The following is a 23,986-nucleotide window of genomic DNA, read 5'->3' on the forward strand; positions in this document are numbered from 1 at the left end:
TCTTTCTTTTTTTGTGGTACGGAGGATTGAACTCAGGACCTCGCACTTGCAAGGCAAGCACACTGCCACCGAGCTAAATCTCTGGCCCTTGGGCCTTCTCTTCCTGTTCCTGTCCTCTCTTCCTCTCTTTCTTTCTTTCTTTCTTTCTTTCTTTCTTTCTTTCTTTCTTTCTTTCTTTCTTTCTTTCTTTCTTTCTTTCTTCTCTTTCTTTGCATGGTTTTCTAAATATATTTTTTCCTCAGGGAGTTTGGCAAATGCTAAATAGCCCCAAAGATAATCACTTATACTTTCTTTCAGAAGGTATTTATGAGTCAGCAATTATGCCAGGGGTAAACAGAGAACGTCCCTCTCCTCTCTCCTCGGGGAGTTTTCTCAGTCATCTCCCGGCATGGTTGTTTAACAAGGGGGAAGTAGGTCGTTGCCCAGGGAAGAAAGGTCAGAGTTGTCACAGCAGTTACCATTTGGTTCTAAGACTTGGAGTGTCGCTTAGTGGTAGAGTGGTTGCCTAGCATGGCCAAGGCCCTAGGTTCAATCCTTAACATTGCAAAGAAAGAAAAAAGAAAGTATGATACATCACTTCTCGGCTTTTTGGCTAAGATCAAGTGTAGAAAGTATGATATATATATATATATATATATATATATATATTTTTTTTTTTTTTTTTTTTTTTTTTTTAATAGTGACTCACTATGTAGTTCAGGCTGGCCTTGAACTCAGGAAATCCTCCTGCCGCAGCCTCCCAGTAAATTCTGGGATTACAGGTGTGTGCCTCCATGCCCCCCTTTCTGGGGGACCTTGCTGCCATAGCCATTCTTCCTCTGGGTCCCTCTAGCTCCTGACCCAGGCCACTGCAATGGTCCTTATCAGGCTGCATTTTCGGTGCCTTTCCCTAGGACTCCATGGAGGGCAAGGACACAGACTTTTTTTTATATAACTGCCCAGACCAACAGCTTAATGAATATTTGATCAAGGAGTAACTGAGTGAATGTCAAGATGGTCATCTATCAAAAGAAGTACTTTTGCTGGGTGTGGTGGCACACGCCTGTCATCCCAGCATGGAGGCTGAGGCAGGCGAATTCCCACCAGTTTGAGGCCAACCTGAGCTACATCGTGAGCACAAGGCCAGCCTGAACTACATTGTGAGACCTTGTCTCAAAACAACAACAACAAAAAAAAAAGGAGGGGGAGGAGCATGCCTTTCAACCTCAGCCCCAAAGGAAGCTGGTGATATTTGTTGAACTTACCCAGGGGAGAAAAAAGATTGCTTTAGCTTTACCTCCGCTCTGCTGGAAACAGGTAAATGAGAGAAATCTCGAGGACAGGAAAGGCAGCTAAGGCAGGTGCATCTTTACATCTCCAGGTGGGAGTCACGCTCCTCAAGTGGTTCTTTTCAACCTAAGTGCAGTGGCAGGGGTGTAGGGGACTGGGGTCCCTCATGTAGTAGCACAGGGGCGGATTTCTCCACACGGGGTGACAGAGAGCTGGTCTGGAACACAAACACGAATCCCTCAGCTGGCTGTTAAGGGTGATCTGTCACCTGTTGCCCAAGCAAAGTCCTCCAGGCCTGGCTTGGATGTAGGCGGGGTGAGGGCTGGCTCAGTCATAAGCCCCGGAGTCAGGAAACAGGGACTCTAATCCTCTTTATGGGGTCCCTTTAGATTCAGGCTCTTGTCACTAATCTCTCATCATTTCCTCCTTGTCATTCTCTCCTAATCTCTTTGATTTAAGGGATCCCATTCAAGTGAGAGAAAGAGAGACACTGGTTTCTTTTATGGCGTTTCCTCCCAGCTACTTTGCTCTTGCCTGGAGTCTTTTTATCTTAGACTTGATTGCCTAGGGTTTTGCAACTCAAAAGCCAGGGAAATATAGTTTTAAATACATAGAAACACAATAAATACAGGGAAATATAATTTTAAATATATGTATAAATACATATGGCAAAAATTCTCACCCCCTTTTTTCAAAAAATAAAAAGCATTTTCACAAACACAAAGTCATGTAAACTTCATCACAATCAATATACAGAATATTTCCATCCCCACAAAGAATGCCCTCTGACCCAATAACAGTCAAACGTCTCCTCATATCCCCAGCCCCTGACAGCCCTGTTTTCTGTTCTTGTAGTTTTACTTTTTCCAGAATGACAAACAATAGGCAGCCTTTTCACTCTGGTTTCTTTCACTCAGCATAATGCTTTGAGCAATTCACCATGTTGATGTGTGGATTAGTAGGCTGATTCTTTTTTGCTTGTTTTGCAACAAGGTCCCGCTGTGTCACAAAGGCTGGCCTTGAACTCACAATCCTCCTGCCTCAGCCTCCCTCCTGCTGGGATTACAAGCATGCGCACCATACCCAGCTTTAGGTTGTTTCTTTTTTATTACCAAATAGTATTCCACTGTATGGATGGACCACAGAATGTTTGCCAGTTGATGAATGTTTGTATGGTTTCCAGTCTCATGCTTCTATGAAAAAGCTGCTATAACATTTGTGGAGAGGTTTTATGTAAGTTGTGTATATATTTTCAATTCCCTTTGGTAAATTTCTAAGAATGGGATTGCTGGGATCATGTGGGAAGAGGAAGTTTAAATTTATAAGAAAATGACAAACTGTTTTTCCACAGATGTACCATTCTGCATTCCCACCAGCAGTACATGAGACTTCTAGTTGTTCTCCATCCTTGTTAGCACTTAGGATGGCTCATTCAGTCAGTCAGCCATCTTGATAGATGTGTAGACATTTTTTCCCTGAATTGTACTGTTGCATTCCTCCCTTAGGATAAATATACAGAAAATCCTTTCTGAACAATGAGATACAGATCTAAGAGAAAAATTAAGAGTGACTTTCTATCATAGTTTAAGAAATATCTTTTGCTTTATGCAAAAACAAAAAGACAAGAATGAACAAAAAAATGCGAGGGCAGGGACTGGGTAGCAGAACCTGGTGTGGGCCCTCACACCTTTCAGTATGATTCTTTCTTGTCACCCATCTGGATGGGAAACACACTGATTAGCCAAGTTTTTCTGGTTAACCCATTTGGAAAAAAAATCTCTTTTTACTGCTCTCAGTGTGGATTATAAAATCAACCCTTTTTTTGTTAAGCCCTGTTATCCAAACTGATCTCCTTTGGACTGGAAACGCTGGCTCTCACAGTGAGATGGGTGGGATGCTAGTGTTGCTAGGACAACCACATGTAAAACCATTATTAAGGGTCGCACACTGACAGGAAGACTCAACCCTTGACCTAAAGTTCTGTTATTTCCTAGATGCTCAAGAAAGTCACTCGACATGAAGAGTCTCCGAGTCCTTTTAAGGAATCATCTCGTTCTTTCTCCTGTCACTCCCCGTTTGCTTCACTGGCATACGCACTGGCAGCATAATCCTGCAATTTATAATCTGGGACGTACAGTTCAAGGCTCTGCTGAGGCAATTATATTCTCCATGAGAGGCTGCTTAACTCTGGATGTAGAAAACTCAAGTCTGAAAGGGAGACGACAGCCGTCTCCCTACGCATGAGGATGGAAAGGAAGGTTTTTCTTGCAGCTGTGTGCACACATGCGCACTTAGGGCTTTATCTTTCTTTTTTTGTCCCCTTTGGTTTTTTGAGACAGAGTCTTGTTTTGTAGTGCAGCCTGGCCTTGAACTTATTATATAGACCAGGCCTCGCACTTGCAGGATCCTCCTGTCTCAGCCTCCGGAGTGCTGGGATTACAGGCGTGCACCACCACACCTGGCCAGTCACTTCTTTTTTACCACATGCAAGGGACAACAGGGTCCCCAGTGTGGGAATTTTGAAGAACTCAGGTAATTTGCTGACTGGTTGGCAATGCTTTCTTTTGGTTTCTAAGGAATAAATCAAGACTTGCAAGCAAAAGGCTACTCCTCATTTTGGACACCATCTGGTTCAATTTTTCCCAAAATCCCATATCCAGGGTGACCCAGGATGACAGTAAATGTAAAACCTGCTGGAATTAGGTGCCCACATTCAAGAACCACATTTCAGATTTTTGGTTCAAAAAGTAATGGTGACACAATGGGGTCAAACGAAGCTGTCAGAAAAATAGCTGCTAATAATAGCTCACAGGTTTCCAGCTCCTTGCCAGTCACCAAATGCTTCACATGTGCTTTTCCTTAGCCTTCACATTAACCCTCTGAGGTAGGTCCTGTACAATAAAGAAAACTGAGGCTTAATGAAGTGGTGATTTTTCTTCCTCTTCCTTCTCTTCTTTTTTTGTTTTTTGAGACAGGGTTTCAACTATGTAGTTCAGGCTGGTCTTGAACCCTTGGTGATCCTCCTGCCTCAGCCTCCCCAGTGCTGGGATTATAGGCAGGTGCCACCATATCCTGCCTAATGCAATTTCTTAAAGGTCCCCAGCTAGCAGACGGCAGGGCCAAGTATAAACCCAGGTTATATGGCTCTAGGGTCTTCATTCTTTCTTTTTCTTCCTCCTCTTCCTCCCCTCCCCCTTTCCCTCCCCTTTTCTTCCTCCTCTTCTTCCTTCTTCTCCCAGGCTGGCCTCAAATTTGAAGTGATCCTCCTGCCTCAGCTTCCTGAGTGCTGGGATTACAGGCATGTGCCACCACACCGAGCCACTAGAGTCTTCATTCTTAACCACAATATATTCTTTCTCATACCAGAGCCTCACTGCTGCAAAAATCCTCAGGTAAATAAGCCTGACAGGGCCGGGGATTTAGCTCAGTGGTTTCACTGCCTGCTGCGCAAGTGCAAGGACCCGAGTTCGATCACCGGTACAAAAAAAAAAAAAAAGCCCGACAAATGTAAGGGCAAAATGTTTTATAGACATGACAATCTACTTCAAAAATCAGCAAACGCCTGTAATCCCAGCACTCAGGAGGCTGAGGCAGGAGGATTGCTACGAGTTCGAGGCCAGCCTGGGCTCCATAGTGAGTTCAAGGCCACGCTGGACTATATACCGAGAGCTTGTCTCAAAAAACAAAACAAACCCCCGCCCCCCAAACAAGCCATTCATTTGTTCATTTGACAGATATTAACGCACACGTACAGACAGTGGGTCTACAATAGTAACAAGATCACAAAAGCTGCTTCCCTCACAGTTCTTGAGTCCCCAAAGAGGGACAGTTTGTAAGGAGAAAATTACAATTAAAAAATGTGCGCACCGTCAGAGGTGTGACCGGTAACGCCCCGGAAGCGGAAGCGGAGGGGCTTCAGCTCCTTCGCAGAGGAGACGACTAGGGGACGCCTTGAAGAACCAGTGGGGACAACCAAATTGACTCTGTGTGTGCAATGTTTGGTGCGCGTGTGTACATGTGTGCGTGTACACGTGCGTATGTGCAAGCACAGGGGGGTTGTGCAGAGGAGGAAGAGGCATCGTGGGCCGAGGGGACCAGCCAGGCCCAGGACTCAGACCTGGATGTGCGTGGAACCCCGAGCTCTCTGGAAACAGCAGCAGGGGAGGCTGAGGCCGCGCAGAGGTTGGAACCAGGTCTTGAAGGGCCCCAGGAATCGGAGGTTGAACTCACAAGGCAGCAAGAATCCATCAGAGGACTTTTTCCCACCAGTGCTGGAGCTTGAACCCTCTGAGCTACATCCCCAGCCTTTTTTATTTTTTGTGAGACAGGGTCTCATTAAATTGCCCAGGCTGACCTTGAACTTGCGATCCTGCTGCCTCTGCCTCCTAAGCACTGGCATCACAGGCATGCGCCACCACATGTGCCCACTAAAGGGTTTGGAGTGGAAGCGTGGTGCCATCTGATGGGCATCGAATTCCAGCTCGATCGGTCACGGGAGTAAGGGTTAGAAGGAAGCAGGCGAAATCGCAACAGGGAGATAACTTAGGAGGATGCAGTAATACTGTGGATGAGGAAAGGTAAAATGCCTAACCTAGGGCGGTGCCAGTGGAGATGGAGAATTGGAGAGAAAGAGTGTATGGGACTTGAGGATTACTTCACCGTGAGTTAGCCTGAGGTTGCTGTGGTCTGGATGTGTCCCCTGAGATTCATATGTGGAAACATAATTGCCAGTGCGACAGTATTAAGAGGTGCAGCCTTGGGGAGCGATTAAATTATGAAACTCTTCATGAATGGGATTAGTAACCTTGTAAAGGAGGTTGAAGGGTTGGGTATGCAGGTCAGTGGCAGAGCGCTTGCTTAGCATGTGGGAGGCCCTAGGTTTGATCCCCAGCACTGCAGAAAACAAACAAAAAAAGCAAAGACAAAGGTTGAAGGGAGCACCCCAGCCCTCTTGCCCTTCCGCCTTCTGCCAAGTGAAGATGCAGCCACAGGTGCCATCTTGGAAGCAGACAGGGAGACTTCACCAGACACCAAATCTGCTGGTGCCTTGAACTTGGACTTCCCAGCCTCTAGAACTGTGAGTCATAAATTTGTTATTTCTAGATTACTCTCTCTGTGATATTTTGTTATAGCAGCCAAGATGGACTGAGGTAGTTGTTCACTCATAGGCCATGGCTCAGACTGCACTGCACTTCCTAGGGGTGTGACTTGGGGCCAGGTTACTTAACTTGTCGGCTTCAGTCTCAACATCAGTACAAGGGGGAAAATCTTGGTAGCTAAAGCACAGGGAGTGGTGAAGATTGGTGATATCCATGTGCTTCAAACAGTCTCTGGTACCATAAATGCTCAACACATTTTCTTTTTTCTCTTTGTTTCTTTCTTTCTTTGTTCCTTATTTGTTTATATTTTGGCAGTTGTTTGTGAGACAGGGTCTCACTATGTAGTCCAGGCTGGCCTCCAACTCAGGGCGATCCTCGTGCATCAGCCTCTTAAGTGCTGGGATCACAGGTGTGCGCTACCATGCTTGTCTGTGTTTTCTTCATTTTAGTGAGAGAAAGAAAGAGACTTAGGCGATCCCAGGTTCCTGACCTAGATCATCCCGTGGACATCCACTTGGTAGAGGACACTGCCTATGAGAAGGCTGCAGTCCAGGAAGGAGCCTGCTAAGAACATCATGAACTGGTGACTGAGGGGTCAGGGCTGAGACTCGGTGTGTTTGTTTAGCTGTGCAGACCCTAAGTGATGGTCCTGATAGTGTCAGGCTCTCTAGAGGAGGTAGAAAGACACGGAATCAATACTTTCAACAACTTCATCTCATTAAACAGCACCACCGTCTTCCCAAGTTTAGTAGGTTCAAATCTGATTGCTCTCTATTCCCCCAACCCCTTCAAACTCGCACACAAGTCTTAACCCCAAATCAATTCCAAATCTTCCCTGTCTCCACTGCTACCTCAGCCTGGTTCCAGCCACCTCTTCTGTCCTGGACTCGGCAATGACCTCTGCGCAGGGGTCTTCTCACTTGCACTCGTGTCCCATCCAGTACATTTCTAAGAATACTGCGGTGATCTTTTCATAAATCAGAACTGGCTGACCCTTGGAGATTAGACTGAAATTCCAACTATTCAAGGTTCTACCTACCTTGACAGCTACAGCCTTGAAACTCACAACCACATGGGCATTCTTTTATTTTGTCTTGTTTGAGACAGGGACTCACTATATCATAGCCCAGCCTGGATCTGAACTTTCTAGGAAGGCCAGGCTGGCCTTGAACTCATGATTCTCCTGCCTCAGCCTCCAGAGTGCTGGGATCACAGGTGTGCGCCACCACATCTGGCATGGTCACCATTCCTTTTTTTTTTTTTTGGTACCGGGGATCGAACTCGGATCCTTGCGCTTGCGAGGCAGGCAATGGAACCACTGAGCTAAATCCCCGGCCCCACCATTCTTAACAGAGTAATTAATCACATTCATAAAATGCATCCTCAGTATTCTGCTCAGATTATTGTATAGCTTGATATAAAACAAAGACTCCCATGTGTCGTGGACCTGCTACATTCCATCCACCTAGTGTTTCTCTTGGCTAATTCTTGCACCAACTCTTCAGAGTAGGTGTTATCCTCCTCCTCATCTTGCACCTGAGGAGTGTCATGCTCAGAGGAGGCTCAGACTCGCCCAAGGCACAGAGCTGGGCTGGGGGGAGCGAAGATTCAAACTCAGCTCTGTTTAAGCAGCCCTGATGTCTAGGCTGTTTCACAATAGTGTTGAGGACCAAGGCCTTCACTCAGAGGGTAGATGGCCTGATACCACTTGGCTAATGCTAATTTAGGAAAACAACTGGGAGATAAAGATTTATAGAGAGCGGACTCTGTAATTAGCCTGTTGGCCCTGCAGGAATGTGAGTTTGATCTGCTGTAGTTCACAGTTACTTGGCTTCCAGAGATTCAAAGGCAGGATTGTGGGGGTCTCTGAGGAAAACAGCTGTCAAAGATGGGAGTCAAGGATGGGCTTCTCTGGGCTGTGCTGGGGAGGCCAGTGTTCTCACAGTGAAGACAGCATCTTGGGACAGGAAGTGTGAAGGACAACAAGCGTGCGGGAAAAGCCTGTGACAGGGGACAGTGCATGCTGGCAGTGGGGCAGACAGGGAAGAGAAGCACATTCGACCACAGTGGGAGACTTACCTGGAAAAGAGGTGTTTAGCCCCTGCCTTCTAGAACGCTTTTCACTGCACTGCCGGCTGAGATAGCCTTTCCTGGTGCCTTCTGTTAAGAGAACTCTTAGTTGAGTACTAAAATGAGACCCTCAAGATCAACTGCCACCAAAATCCCACAAGTAATCCCTTAAATGCCACCTCCTTAGCAGCCTTTCCTGAGCTCCGCATCTAAATCAGACACACGGTCCCATCCTTACTCCCTGTTACTGTGCCCGACTGACTCTCTCAATAGCATTTCTCATGATTTGCAGTGATATATTTATTAATTTTCATGTTAATTGCCTGGCTGGACTCCTCGGGCATAGACCATCTTTGTTTAATTCACCAGTGTGTGTTAAGAACCTGGAACACAATGCAGGTATGAGGTAAATGTGCGAAAGCTGTTTGTTGGGGGTGGCTGTTCCTTCAGTGGTGGTCTTTGTGGCGTGGAAATAAGTTTCAGTGTCCTGCGTTTGCACAGAGGGAGAATCAGGCTAGAGTCACCACAAGGGTCAGGTCTCGAGAGGAAACAAGGATCGCTCCCAAGGGGCCATGGGTCCTGCTTTTTTTTTTTTTTGGTACCGAGGATTGAACTTGGGTCCTTGCACTTGTGCAGCAGGCGGCAAAACCACTGAGCTAAATCCCCAGCCTGGGTCCTGCTGTTTTGCCTAACTCTGGTGAAAGAACTTGGAATTACTTTTATGGAGAGATCTGTCAGTTTGGGCCCAGCCCTTGGTGCCTCACGCTTGCCCTGTCCGTGTCCAGCTGGGGGTAGAACCCTGGGACTGGTCATGCTGGGACTTGCCCCACTCTGTGCTGCCAGGAGTTCTGGCTGGCTCCCATCAGATATAAGCGAGTTTTTGGCAAGCAGGAAGGAAGCAAGCTGAGCCATAGCAAGAACAAAGTCAGTCTCCCTCCCTCTCCTCCCCCATACCAAAGTAGTCTGCTGAGGAAAGTCAAAGGGTGCTGGGTTAAAGAGAGCATTGATTGGCCGGGTGCAGTGGTGCACCCAGGTAATCCCAGCTACTTGGGAGGCTGAGGCAGGAAGATCACGAGTTCTAGGCCACCCTGGGCAACTTAACAAGACCCTGTCTAAAAACAAAAAAAATTAAAAATAAAAGGGCTGGGACTATAGCTCAGTAGTAGTAGAGTGCTTGCCTGACATATATATAAGGCCCTGGCTTCAATCCCTAGTACTGGGGATATGACTGGGGAGGGATTATCTGCTGTCTAATAATCAGCTGTTTGGGGGCAAATTTTCTCAGTAGCCAGGGCAAGCGTGATACTTTGTTTTTCCTTTGGCCTTCCTGATAGCAGCATAGCCTTGAGGTCAGGCTGACCTGATTCTTTTAAGGAGCCCTTGAAATGCCAATAAGTGCACAGTGGAGGGCCACACGGAGGCCTTCCTCACCTTCCATCACCTGCTCTTATCAGTGCCGCCCTTTGTTTATGAAGGGCGAGACTAGCAAGACTTCTGGTGACAGGAGGGAAGGTAAATGGGGCAGGAGCTCCCATTTGCCTTGGCCTGTGAAGAACACACCAGTCCTCTCTTCGGGATTTCTGGATGGTCTGAACCTAGTGAAGGGAAACAAAGCCCTGCTTACTCCTAGGATCCTCCACATCTGAGATGTTTATGCAATGCACATTTAGAGAGGCTGAACATATTTCCCCCCACTGGTGTGAGTTCTTTGGATGGCCTAGGTTTGCTGTCAGGTTTCCACGTCTTTTTTTTTCTGGAAAGAAAGTCAAGACCATTTCTCCTTGACATGCTATATTCAAAGCTGTCTCATGTTGTAAGACCGGGGGACAAGTTGGAAAGTAAAACAGACCTTAGTCTGGCCAGACCACTCCCAAAGCAAAGTAGCTTAGAGAGGCGATCAGCCCAGAGTCCGAGGCTCTTTTTATAGGGGGTTGCAGGGAAGTTAACAGGCGAAATTTACAGAAGAGGGAACAAAGGTTAGTGGTCTTACATTTGCATGTTAATTAGCCTGACATGTACTGATGGTCAGCAGATGTTTTGTAGATTGTTCTATAGATATCGGTGTCCGAACATCAGTTTTTGAACAAAGAGTTGAATAATTATGGCTGATACAGATCTTATCTAGTGTCCCGGCACTAACAAGCATCTTTATCTATTTACTCACATTCAATCACAGTTGGGGCTAGGGGAGTTTTATGATTACAGAGTTATGCAGTCCCACATTGTCATTTACATTAAAACCATGTTAGGATATCTTCTTAGCCCTTTTCTACACAGGAGAAGATAAGAGATTCAGAAAAGTGGAATATATTTCCTCAGTCCCCTCACTAAAGAGGCTGAGTCAGAATTTGAACCCAGGGTTTTTGGCTTCTAAGCTGGCATGTTCTTCCCATTCAGAGCCCACAGGAGTTGGAAGAGCTGGAACAAATTACAGGATGACCTGATGATTCTGTTTATCAGTATGAATTTAGCGCTAAGCAGAGTTTGGCTTGTCTGCTTTTACTGGGGAGAAATGAGTAGAGAGTTAAGCATGAAAACAATTTTTTTTTGGTTTTTTTTGCCCAAACTGATCACAGCACCCGTCCCTTCCAGACAATCAAAGCGTTTGTAAGTAGGCCACCTTGTCACCGTCATGGCTGAGAAAGGTGACCTTGGGAGAGACTAACACCCCCTTGGCCCGGAACCGGCCATGCGGGGTGGCAGAGGGGTCTGCATTATTGGACAGGACAGCTGCCGCGCTTTTTCAGTCCCGCCCAGGAATAGCTGGGGAAGAAAGCCTCCCGTAAAACGACTGTCAGCTTGCGTGCCTCCTTCCCTACACCAAGGGAGCCAAGCAGGACAGAAACCCAGGGCAGTGGCTTGTCTTTGTGGCCCTTCACTCAGTCTCCCTGCCTCCACCCAACTTCCCCTTCTGGGGAGAAGCCAGCCCAGCCTCCACCCTGTGGGACAGAGCTTGAGCTCTGGGGCCCTCAGCAACCCGCTTCAGGGAGGAGGGTGCCGCTCGCTTCCTTGCTCGAGATGTATTCCTAAGCTGTAATCACACTTCGAGTGGAGTCAGCCAAAGCAGTGGCTATTAATAGGGAAGTGAAGAAAGCTGGCTCGGAAGGAAGCTGACCTAGGCTGGCGGGGAGAGCCTGGGCACCTTGGCCTACGATCCTCCCGAGAGGTCAGGGCGAGGCAGACCCGAGCTCAGGTCCGTCCTGGGCAGCAGTCAGCACTATCTGGATTTCTCAACTTTGGGAATAGAAACCTGAAGCAGTTCTGATCAAAGGGCCCTTGAGTGGTCTCTTCCTGGTCCTTGGGGAGACTCTGAGCCCTGAGGACAAACAGCTTCAGTAGCTGTGACTCAGCAGAGGAGCAACGGCGGCTGCATTTCTGTGGGCTCCCTCTGCTGAGAAGCCAGCGCTGACCCAGGCCTTAGCCAGCCAGGGATCCCCATTGGCAGAGATGTCTGAGTAGGGAGATCCTGTATCTGGCTGTGGCTGTGGCTGCTACAGGAAGGTGGAAGTGTGGGGCGCAGCAAATGAGGGTCATGTTGCAGAAGGGCCTCAAACTGTGGGGAAAGATGTAATTCTCTGTAAATGCATTGCATTTTGGGTTTTTTGTTTGTTTGGTTTTTTTATACCAGGGATTGAACTCGGGTCCTTGCACTTGTGAGGCAGGCAGTGGAACCACTGAGCTAAATCCCTGGCCCAATGCAATGCATTTTGGGAGGAGCTGAGGTTTAGTCTTTTGGTAGACTCTCCATTATGTGGCAGCAGGAAGCAGGACAGACCCCCAAACCAGGCCCAGGGTACCACAGGAGACATGGAGCTGCTCCCAGAGCAGCTGCATTCTCGGTCTCTCTCTCTGTACCCCAAACACACGCCCTCCATGTGCCACCTCACCAACCCCAGCAGGGGGTTGTTACCATCTCTGTGCTCAGTTGGGAAACAGATTTCCAAAAGGTGGAGTGACTTGGCTACACAGCCAGCAGGTGACAAAGATAGGACTAACCCCTCTGGCTGGCTGCAGCAGGCACAACCTCATCCTTTGCACTTCTCCTGGCCTGACCTAGGAGTCACCTACATTGTCACTACGAGGCCAGCGATAATGTTCCTTGTGTGCTGGGTGGGAGATCGTGGGGAGTCAGGGGAATGATATGCTGTGTCTGCTCGCCTTTCTCAGCTGTCAGTATGCCTAAGTATGTTTCCTCAGCCGAGAGGATCCATTTGGGTTCCTGGATCTCTGAAGAGGGAGGTTTGGATGGAGACAGGATGAGGGAGTATTTTCTCCTTCTGCTAAAAGTATTTACTAAGCACCTAATGGGCTCAGCTCTGGGTGCTGTGGGCATTTTCATATTAAAGAGCAATTTAATGACATCATTGATCTGGTACTTTTCTCTGGTGCTTTCTGCATATCCTCAACATACTTGCAAGTGATAAGAACTGTACACATATGTTTGTCACCTCAGTGTTACAGAGGTGTCATAACTGCATTCTTAGATGCTTCTGTAGAATACCTTTTTACCTGGAGTTGGTCTCTAGCACCTCAAAAACAAAACAAAACAAAAATCTTTTCACCGAGTGAGGAGCGTATCAGGGAGTGGCTTTCCTTCCCCCAGTCTCCATCTGGGTCACTTCCTAAACCTGATAGAGATTCCATGGCTCCAGATACCGGGTCCCAAGCTCTGGTAGTACCCGCGGAACAGTTTCTTCAGCCCCCATCCTTGCGGGCTTCTAAAATATAGAGGTGGAACTAGAGTGGGCTTATGGGAATTCATTCATCATTCTATAGCCATCCCATGGCTCTAAACAATCCTGAGAAGAATGGAAAATAATTTCCAGGCCCACAGTCTCCAAGCTATTGTTTCGAGGTTTTATGTATTTTTTTGGTCAATTTTTTTTTTTTTTTTTTTTGGTACCAGGGATCAAACTTGGGACCTTGTGCTTTTGAGGCAGGCAGTGAAAACTGAGCTAAATCCCTGGCTCTTCTTTCTTTTGAAAGGGAAGGAACTTAACATAGTGATAAGCAGCAGGACGGTGGCAACCTCAAGGTTCAGAGAGCTCCTCTTCTCACTGTACTTAGAGTTAATTAATCCTCACTGTACTTGACCTAGGTCACCTGTGTGCCATGCTGGGGCCTGAGCTGGCTGTCGAGAGGCCCTTTCCAGGCTGGCTCTCACCATGCTGTCCGGGGCTGTTTTCACCTTTGCATGGGATTGTCTCTCCTCTCTTCCTGAGAGGTGACCATTTTCAGATCTGTGGGTGGAGAGGAAAATCTTCTCTTCCAAAAATAATCCTTTTGCAGTGGGGTTGAAGCTGGACCAAGCTGCTAGCACTATTTTTACCCAGCTTGCAGTTCAGGGTGTAAATAGCAACTCTGGCTGTTTTTTTTTTCTTTCCCACAGCCAACAACTCAACCTTTTTGAGGCAGAGGCATCTGGCATTTTGGGTAGAGGAGACAGGAGAAGTTTGCCCTGAGGCCCAGTAATGATTCCTGGACCACTGGGTCAGGACACAAAGCAGAGAGGCATCTCCGTGGTTCTTTTATCTCCGGCTCTGCTGTAAACACCCAGCCCCATAATAGCAGCTCAGGCTGAGGCTGATTTAAAGAACCCCATGCTGCATCACGAGGGAGGAGGCAGGGCCATAAACCCAAGCCCAAGTTCCCTGAGGTTCAGCAGCTCTCTGCTCCAGCTGGATCTTGGCTTCAACCCTCTGCCCCCCTGCATCACCACGAATTCCCTCCAAGGTTGCTGCTGCATCCCACCAGAGCAGGAGCTGAGGAAAGACAGAGCAGACGTCTACTCAGAATGGAAAATGTCTCTAAAAATAGATCCTGCTCCTTCTCCAGTGAATGGAGGCCCACAGCCTTTGTACCTCGGAGGCTGCAGAGCTCATGGAGCAGGGATGGCTCCCTCCATGCCCAAGTGAGCAGAAGCTGGGGGAAGCTGACCAAAGCCTTGGTTTGTGTCCGTAATCCCAGGATGTGAGTAAGAAGTGCAGCTGCCTAGGGGCCCCCTTGCTGGTGCTCTTCATGAGTGAGATGGACCAGCAAAGGCTGAGTTGCACCCCTCTCAGTTCCCTACTGCTTCTCTGGGAATAGTCGGGCTTCAGTTGCTTTTCCTGGAGGCCAAATTTCTTACCCAAATCTGTCCTTTGGGCCTTTGGCCTGAAATAAGAAAGGAGTTATGAGTCATCAGGAGTAACAGCAACTTCTTGTGGAGCTGCCCATTACCCTTCCTCAGTCAGTCAGTCTAGACACTCCTCAGATATCTATCACAGAGTCAGAACTGGGCACTTGGGTGCACGGTTCAAGTTTCAGTTTCTTCCAGCAGATGATTTTGTAGGAGGTAAGAAAAAAGACTGAAGGACAGGTAGGCAGCTGAGTGATCCCCCAATCAGCTTTTTTGGAAGTGGTTTCTGAGCAGCATCTTTGGAATTGATTCTGAGCAACTGTGTATTGCAAAACTCACTGCCAATTATTGATAGCTAAAGTGGCATCAAAGAGCTTCTGATGGTAAAAATAAGGGGCAGGTAATGGCTGAGCAAATCACTTTATATTTGAGAAGCGAGGACGGGCACATGCTGTGTCATTCCTCTTTGTCCTCGCTTTCCATCGCTAGCGTGGTTCTCTCCCAGACTGGCCGGCAGAGTCCACTTAGTGACCTCCAGCAGAAAGCCCACCAGGCAGCTGTGCAGGATTAGAACAAAGCTTGGTCTAAGCAGCTAAAACAGAGCAGATCCGAGCTGGGGTCAGCACATCCCAGTTCTCACTGGGCTCAGTCACATTAAACAGCCCACGCTGCAGTTTTCAGTAAAATTTGTTACATTTTGACTGTATTTTGGGTTAATTTGGGCCTTTATTACTGTCCAGTGGAGCTGGTAATTCGTTCACCCACTGAAGCAATAAACAATGGTTTTATGAGGAAGCCAGCCTCTCGAAGCCTGGATGGTAAATGTTTACCTTCAAAATCAAAACAAAACACCCCAGAAAAGGGAAGCAGGAAAAAGTACCCTGATGAGTGAAACCTAAAGCATGTGGCAGGCTGACTGAAGTTTATTTTGAACAATGCTCACAGCCCCAGCCTTGACATTGGGGAAATTGGGAACCTGGTACCAGACTTCCTACATCCAGTATTCCCCTGTGTTTCCTGGAATCCGCCTTGAAGAGCCATTTCCCCTTGCACTATCAGAAGTTAAACTTCGGTTCTGCTCTCCCGATGACTAACACACACTGTGTGGCTCAAATCATCGAGAAACTGACAGCAGGCGTGGGAAGTGTGTGAGATTTCAGCGCTCTTGAAACGCCTTTGATGGGCATGGTGACTGAGCACGGGGGTTATCACCACCCGTGCCCCTGGTTGTGCCATTTGGTTATGAATTCTTATTACTTCCCTTGAATTTTGCATGATTTTAAAGGAAGATCTCTAGAACTCTCTCTTTTTTTTTTTTTTTTTTTTGGTACCAGGGATTGAACTCGGTACGCTGTAGGACCTTGCGCTTGTGGGGCAGGCAGCGGAACCACTGAGCTAAATCCCCAGCCCTAAAGGAAGATCTCTAACTCCTTTGGGAGCTTCATATTGCTGTGGTGTGTGAATTATTCTGTGGAGATCGATGTTTCATATTCAGATTCTATCACTTTGAACACACATTGATTGAAAACTCAACAGAACCCACTGAGCTGATTGACTCACATGTGCTTCATGTTAGGGAGACTGAGTCTTCCCATCCTAATGCTCTCTCTGCTCTGGGAGGAGTCACATCAACACCTTGCTCCGGGTACTTCTCCACCTCCTCACTTCTCCCCGGGAAGGAGGAGGGATTTCACATGACAGGTGAGTCTGGAAGGAGAATGGGGCCTCATAGTCTCTTCCCTTCTTCGTGGGTGCAAGCTTAGCTCCTGCAGGGTGGGAAGGGGCGGCTCACGCTGGCCCAGCTCCCTGTCCCCAAATGGCCACTGAGCAGCTCTTTGACATGATAAGCTGCATTCTCTAATATCAGCTTTATTGATAATGAAGGTTATTTTCAGCTCTCATATAGCTTCCTGCTGGCTTCTGGTTCTAGTCAAGTCCCAAAGAGAAGGAAGGGGGCTGCTATTTTTAGGTTTTCTTTAAGACCCCAGCATATTTACCAGGAGATTTCCTGGTGAGTAGAAGATACTGCAGAGGCTCTATCTGGCTTCCAGACCCACATGGTTACTTTCCCACGGCACGTCAGGCTCCTTGGCTGGCAGGTGAATGGAGAGAGGTTTCTAGAAGGTGTTTCTCCTGGCTGAAATGCATCCGATCCAAAGTTACTCATTGACTGCGGGGAAACAACAGTGCCACTGCTGTGGAGACAGAAGCTCTGCTGGTGAAATTTGTGATCTAACTAGAGTGTACCAATTAGAAGGTTTAATGTTTCAAGTGAAATAAAACAATTTCAAACACCCTGAAGCACTGGAGGGAATTCACTGGCTCAGTGGAGATCTAGACACGATTTATCCAGAACTCAAACAGCAGGGATCCATTTCTTGGCTCTGCCTTCTCCGGGTTGGATTCATTCTTCAGCCACCACATGATGCAACTCCTTCTCTCTGCTGCCAGGTGCAAGCTTCCCACTTGGGCTGCAGCAGATCTGAGACATCATTTACCAGCCTGTGAAGGCTCCAAGGCCCAGCAGGCCCTTCAGACCCCTGAGGTCGACTTTACTCAGACCATTTTAGGGCCTGGGCTGTCTCCGTCCTGGATTTAGTAAGACAGGGTACAGATGGGCTTCCACGCCCACCCAGGGCTCACCCTTGGATGTGGGAGTTGGGCCCTTCCCATTGGCTCTTATTAGGAAGGGAAAAGGAGGCACAACCAATAACTGTCTGCTTCAGAAAAAAAAGACAATAAATAAAGTTATATTTCTGCTCTGAGGGAAAAAGTCAGCTTACAAAAAATAGAGACATCCCATTAATATCTGCCAAGTTGAGCACAGGACTGGAGTCAGATATTCGTGTTCCAAATTCTGTGCAGGCCTTACAGCAAATCCTTTTGGATGTTGTAGGGGTTAATACCTTCCCCTCCTCCCCCTCCTCCTCCTCCTCCTCCTCCTCCTCCATGTCCTCCTCTTCCTCCGTCCGACACTACTAGGGATTGAACTCAGGGCATTTGCACTGAGCTATATCCCCAGTCCTTTTTAATTTTTATTTATTATTATTATTTGCTTTTTTGAGACAAAGTCTCACTGTGTAGTTCAAGCTGGCCCTGAACTCACTGTGTAGCCCAGGTTGGCCTTGAACTCACAGCAATCCTCTTGCCTCAGCCTCCCAAGTGTTGGGATTACAAATGTGCGCCACCATACCTGGCTCTTTTTTTATTTTTTATTTTGAGGCAGAGTCTTGCTAAATTGTGATCCTAAGTTGTGATCCAACTTGTGATGCTCTTGCCTCAGCCTCCCAGAGTGTCAAAATACAGGTGTGCACCAGCATGCTCTGCACTTTGCCTCTCGATCTAGTCCCCTGGTAATGGCCCTTGGGTTGGATTCTCCTGCTCTGTCATCCATTCTCTCTTCTGGAAAAGAAGATAATATATGCCTATATATAATTATATTATCATAGTAAGATAATGTATATATAGTGGGAAGGACACTAAAATGATAACTGAGGTAATCTCCACAAAGCAAAAAAGCATAAATCACTTAAGCTATTTATTAGTGTATGCTCATTGTGGTTCCAGATTTGAGGATATTTAGCTGAACCTGGACTTGTAATCCAAGCACTCTGGGAGGCCGAGGCAGGAGGATTACAGTTTCAAACCTAGCCTGGGCAACTTAATGACTTATGAGACCCTGTCTCAAAATAAAGAATGGAGATGTGGCTCAGGGCAAAGGCCCTGGGTTCAGTTCCCAGTACGGGGTGGGGGTGGCATTCAGCAATATACTTCAAGGGTGAAACATTAGCCACAGCAGGCCAGAGCAGTGCTATACGAACTATGACCCTTTAGTGTTCTAAGTTAGGAAGATCTGTGAAATGAGATATAACCTGAATGCAGGTCATGCTGGTGTATGCCTGTAATGCTAGCATTTGGGAGGCTAAAGCAGGAGGATTGGGAGTTGGAAGCCAGCCTAGGCTACAGAGCCAGACCCTGTCTCAAAACAAAAACAAAAAAGATACATCCCAAATGGATTGAAAATGGACCGAAATGCAGTTGAACTGCATTGGTGTTTTCACTAATGCCATAGTTAGTTCTCAGAGTCATGAATACTTGCTAAGCAACTTGAAAATGCCAATGTGCCAGAGCCAGCCTTATTTCTTGGTTCAACAAATATTCTTGGGTTTGCCAGGTGTGGTAGCGAGTGCCCGTAATCTTCACACTCAGGAGGTTGGGGCAGGATGATCGCTTCGAGTTTAAGCCCAGCCTGAACTACATGGTGAGAATCTGTCTCAAAAATCAAAACAAATGGAAGGTCGTGAGTTTGATCCCTAGTACCAAAAATAAACAAACATAAACAATAAACATTTTTGGATACCTACTAAGAAGCTATAGCAGGAATACATAATCAATTTATGTGACAGGCCTTTGAAAATAAAGAAGGGATGTTCCTTTACAAGTAGGTAAATTACAAGAAACCATAGGGAAAGCTAAATGAATGAAAGATCTACTATTATTTCAGAGTCAGAAAATGCAAAACTACTTTCATTTTGGGGGAAGGAAGGTGGAGAAAGAGTAGGCCATGCCTGGGACTGAGTGAACAGACCTTGCCTGAAGCCAGAACAAATATATAGGGCCGAGTCAGAGATTACAATAAATTATACACTGATTTTTTTGTTTTTTGTAGTACTGGAGATTGAACTCAGGATCTTCACACTGAGCTACATCCCCAGCTCTTTTTTTTTTTTTTTGGTACCGGGGATTGAACTCCGGACCTTGCACTTGGAAGGCAGGCAGCAGAACCACTGAGCTAAATCCCCAGCCCCCAGCTCTTTTATATTTTTTATTTTGAGACAGGGTCTCCCCAAGCCACCACATTGCTTAGTCTTGGTTTGAACTTGTGATCCTCCTGCCTCAGCCTCCCAGAGTGCTGAGATCACAGGTGTGTGCCCCTATGCCCAGCTTACAGTTTTTTAGTCTCTTAAATAAATATGACTCACTTCTGGACACTAGAGCAACAGCTTATTTGCACGTTACTGGTCTTCTGACCTACATCACAGTCAATTACTTATTCATTCAATTATTCACTCATTCCACCTTGATGGAAAGCTTGCTGTGTGTCAGGAACAGTAACGAGGGCCAGGTACAAAGCAGGGAGACTTGGGTTCTGCAGCCCGAGTTTCCAGAGCACTTGGAAAGCCCCGGAGGAAGAAGAGCCGGCTCTGTGCTGAGATGGAGGAAAGCAGGCGTTTGCGAAGGCGCGTGCTATTGGACCAGGAGGCTGAAGAGGGGAGCGGGGTAGGAGGTCAGGTGGAAGCTCGCATACCTCGCCAGGGCCTTTGGACATCACTTCACAGATAAAAGGGATTTGTAGCAGGATTTAAGTAAAGGAGCGACAATATTAAACTTGGGCTTTAGAAAGACATTCTGGAAGCAGCCTGAAGGAGAAGTTGTAATGGGGAGGAGAAGAAATCAACAGGGAAGCTATTTCGATAACTAGGATAAATGATAAGGTCTTGATGATTGAAGAACGGGGAACAGGGCCAGGCATAGTGGTGGGCTGGGGAGGCTGAGACAGGAGGATCGCTGTGAGTTCAAGGCCAGCTGGGACTATACAGTGAGTTGAAAGCCAGCCTGAACTACATAGTGAGAACATGTCTTGAAAAAGAACAGGGAACGGAAGGAGTGCAAAGAAGAATTGAAAGATTGAAACAACAAAACTTCATAACTGTGGCCAGGCATGGTGGTGCACACCTGTAAGCACAGCACTTGGGAGGCTGAGGCAGAAGGATTGCCACCAGTTCGAGGTCAGCCTAGGCTACATAGTTCAAGGCGAGACCCTGTCTCAAAACTGCTTCCACTCCTTTATGTATTTCTTGTATTTGGTTCCCAGCAGCAGATACATGGTTAATCCTATACAGTGAGGGAGCTGTGGAAACAGACTTTATCAGTTGGAGTTTGCTGGAACACAGAGATTGGTGTCAGTGTGTTTGATATTTAGAAAAGTCATTCTGAGGGCAGTGTCATGGTGTTTTAGGAACTAAGCAATGTCTTCAAAGGTCATACCATGTTACAGTCCTCTCGCATTTGCTCTGTTTTGTTGTGTTTTGTTTTGAGACAGGGTTTCACCACGTAGCCCAGGCTGGCCTCGAATTTGTGTTGATCTTCCTGCCTCAGTCTCTTGAGTGCTGGGATTACAGGCATGTGCCACCACACCTGGGGTCGTTCTTTCAATATTGTTTGAGCAGCTCAAATGGTCTGGACTCCGTAGTAGGACAAAAACATCTTTCCATCCCTCAAGAAGTCCATAGTCCAGTGGGTGCCAGAAACAAAGGAATACAGCTGAAAGACTGCCTCAGAGGTGACTACCTGTGGAGCTGAAGACACAGGACACCTGGGCAGGGCAGGGTTCGAGAAGTCTTCCCATCAGAGACACTGTCTACCAGCAATACACGAAGGGCACAAGGTTCCAGGTCAAGGGGGGAGCAACTGGAAAGGCAGACAGAACAGAATTCCCCAGGCTCATGCCTGTAATCCCAGCCACTCAAGAGGCTGAGGCAGGAGGATTGCAGCTTTGCAAGAACATGTCTCAAAATAAATTTTTATGGGGCTGGAAATATAGCTCAGCACTCTCTGGATTCAATCCTCAATCCTGCTGGGTGCAGAGGGTACATATGGATTTCAGTGTGGCTGGACATATTGTACAAGGAGGGAAAGGACAAGAGATCAAGAGGTGGCTGGGAGAGGTGGGCTGGGGTCTCATGGGTCCCCTGTGGAGCTCCAAAGAGAGCAATGTGGAGCCACCGGAAGATTCTTTTAGAGGAATTTAAAGGAAGTCCTTTGCTTTTAATATTTTTTTAACTTCCTCCTTTCTATTTTTTTTTCTTTTTTGCGATAGGGCCTCACAACGTAGCCCAGGCTGGTACAGTGTAGCACGGCAGTCCTCCTGTCTCAGCCTCCCAAGTGCTGGGATCACAGGTGTGTGCCGCCATGCTTGGCTGGTAGGAATCTGAACTACAGAGAGGTCTGCATGCACTCTTGCTATTTAAAATGCGGTCCCTGGATCCCTAGAACCAGTGTCACCTGGGAACTGGTTAGGCAAAGAGAAGTGTCAAGCCCCACCCCAAACCTACTGACTCAGAATCTGCGTTTTTAATTAACAAGACCCGCCTGAGTGATTCCTGTGCACATTCAAGTTTTAAAAACCCTGATCTACAAGATAGAAAACTGCTTAGTTGGTAACCCTTCTGTTACTGTGTTGCAATCTGTTTGGTTTTGCATGACAGATTGATGCAGGCTCAGTTTTTCAGTCTATGATTATGAGGTCATCATCTCAAAAAGTAAACTCAGTCAGGTGTTAAACCATTTCCACTCTACTAAACTTTGTTTTCTTTTTTCTGATACTAAGAATTGAACCCAGGGCCTTCACAGTGTGCTGCATCCCCAGTCCTTTTTAAATCTTTTATTTTGAGACAGGGTCTTGCTAAGTCACTAAGCTGCCCTGGCTGGACTCCCAATCTTCCTGCCTCAGCTTCCCAGAGTGCTAGGATTACAGGCGTGTACCACCACACCAGGCCTCTACCAAACATTTCTAAGAAATCTCCTCAGAGAATGCTAGGTATGGTGGCGCATGCCTGTAATCCCAGCACTTGGGAGGCTGAGGCAGGAGGATCACCATGAGGTTGAGGCCAGCCTGGGCTACATAATGAGTTTAAGACCAGCCTGAACTATGTAGTGAGACCCTGTCTCAAAGAAAGAAATCTCCTTAGAGGCCTGATGTCCTGATTCATTTACATAAAGGGCTTGCTCTCTGGGTGAAAGATCTATTTTCTCTTACTGTGGAAAAATACAGTTTACGTAAATTTACCATAGTGACCATCTTTTAGTGTAAGGTCAGTCAGTGGCATTAAGTACACTCAACATTGCTGTTCCACCATCACCACCCATCTCCAGAATGTTCTTGTCTTCCCAGACTGAAGCAAAACACATCAAACAATAACTGCCCTTCACTGCCACCTTGGGGGCCTGGTAACCACCATTCTGCCTCCTGTCTCGATGAAGCTGATGCCTGTAGGTGTCTAATATGTATGGAATCACAATAGTTGTCTTTTTATGAGGGGATTCTTTCATTTAGCATAATGTCATCAAGGTCCAGCCATGTTGTAGCATTTTTCCTTCCTTTCATTCACTTCATTTTGTCCATGTTGCAGCAGAATTTCCTTCCTAGAATTCTATGACTGAAAAATATTTTCCTGCATGTACCTAGCAAGTTTTGTTTACCATTCACCCACAGATGGACCCATGGGTTGTTGTTAATAATGCTACTGGCGATTGAACCCAGGACCTTCACAATGAGCTATATCCCCAGCCCTTTTAAAATCTTTTATTTTCAGGTAGGGTCTCACTAATTCCCTAAATTGCCCTGGCTGCATTTGAACTTTTGATCCCCTGCCTCAGCCTCCTGGCTGGGATTACAGGTTGCATTACCATTCCTGGCTTAGAAAGATTGAGTCTTATAACTGGCATTAATGCCAGGCATACAAGTGCCCTTCCTCTACTTCCATTATCTCCTAGAGGTATGCCAAACATAAAACTCACAGATAATGGGTGTTCTCCATGGACTTTCTTCAATATCTCAAGACTCTAGTTGACTTCTCATTAAGAAATGAGAGTTTGCTGTTGTTGGAAGCAAAATGTCCATTTTATTTAGTGTCTCTGTCTGGGAGCAGTGGCCTCCTGAATATAAACTCAGAAACAGAGCCAAGACGTTAATTTGTGGAGCTCGTGTATTGATTTGGCGACACCATTCTTTTCCCTGATACTATTCCTATCAACCCAAATTATCTGTGTGAATATAGAAGCCATTTTTTTCTGGGATCCTGGCAGTTGGTGACAGGCTGCTAGCTAATAGGCTGTGACAGCAGTGAGCGGCTGGTGGCCTGGGCCAGCCGGCCTTCCCTGCCAGTGTTGCTGGGCAGAGCACCTGCAGCCCCGCCCTATCCTGTTTTCCGCGACCCTCAACGGAGCTCAGGCAAGGGTAAGAGTATCTGAGTGGATGGATGAGCTACTCTGAAGAATTCTATACAAATTCTATACATTCTAAGAATTCTAAGAAGAATTCTATACATTCTAAGCAAATACTTCCAGAAGCATCCCCTTTTATGCTATCCCACGGGAAGCCACTGGGGGCGCTCTGACACTTCCGTTCCCTCTATTTCACGATGGGGACAGCTCCGACTTGTTAGAGCTGCCTGTGAACAGAAGAAGGTGAACAGAATCACACCAACTCACTTGGAAAGTGCGCACTATTTCATGTTCTATGGAATTGCTTTTGCTACGCAAAGTAAATCTAGACCTAGGGGCAGGGGAGCAAGGACAAATTCCCCATTCTGATGTTACCTTCAAGCCTTCAAGGATGATTAACTTGAGAACCCAAAAATGCATTTGG

At 46.8% G+C, this 23,986-nt stretch overlaps 1 pseudogene; it reads left to right on the forward strand.

Annotated features, from left to right (window-relative positions):
- Positions 1-572: 572 nt before the first annotated feature.
- Positions 573-745, forward strand: LOC147823768 (U2 spliceosomal RNA; annotated as a pseudogene).
- Positions 746-23,986: the final 23,241 nt, after the last annotated feature.

Source organism: Heterocephalus glaber, unplaced genomic scaffold (assembly GCF_053883595.1).
Source record: "Heterocephalus glaber isolate CG9 unplaced genomic scaffold, H.glaber_assembly_v1.0 deba00001564, whole genome shotgun sequence".
Classification (NCBI taxonomy): domain Eukaryota; kingdom Metazoa; phylum Chordata; class Mammalia; order Rodentia; family Bathyergidae; genus Heterocephalus; species Heterocephalus glaber.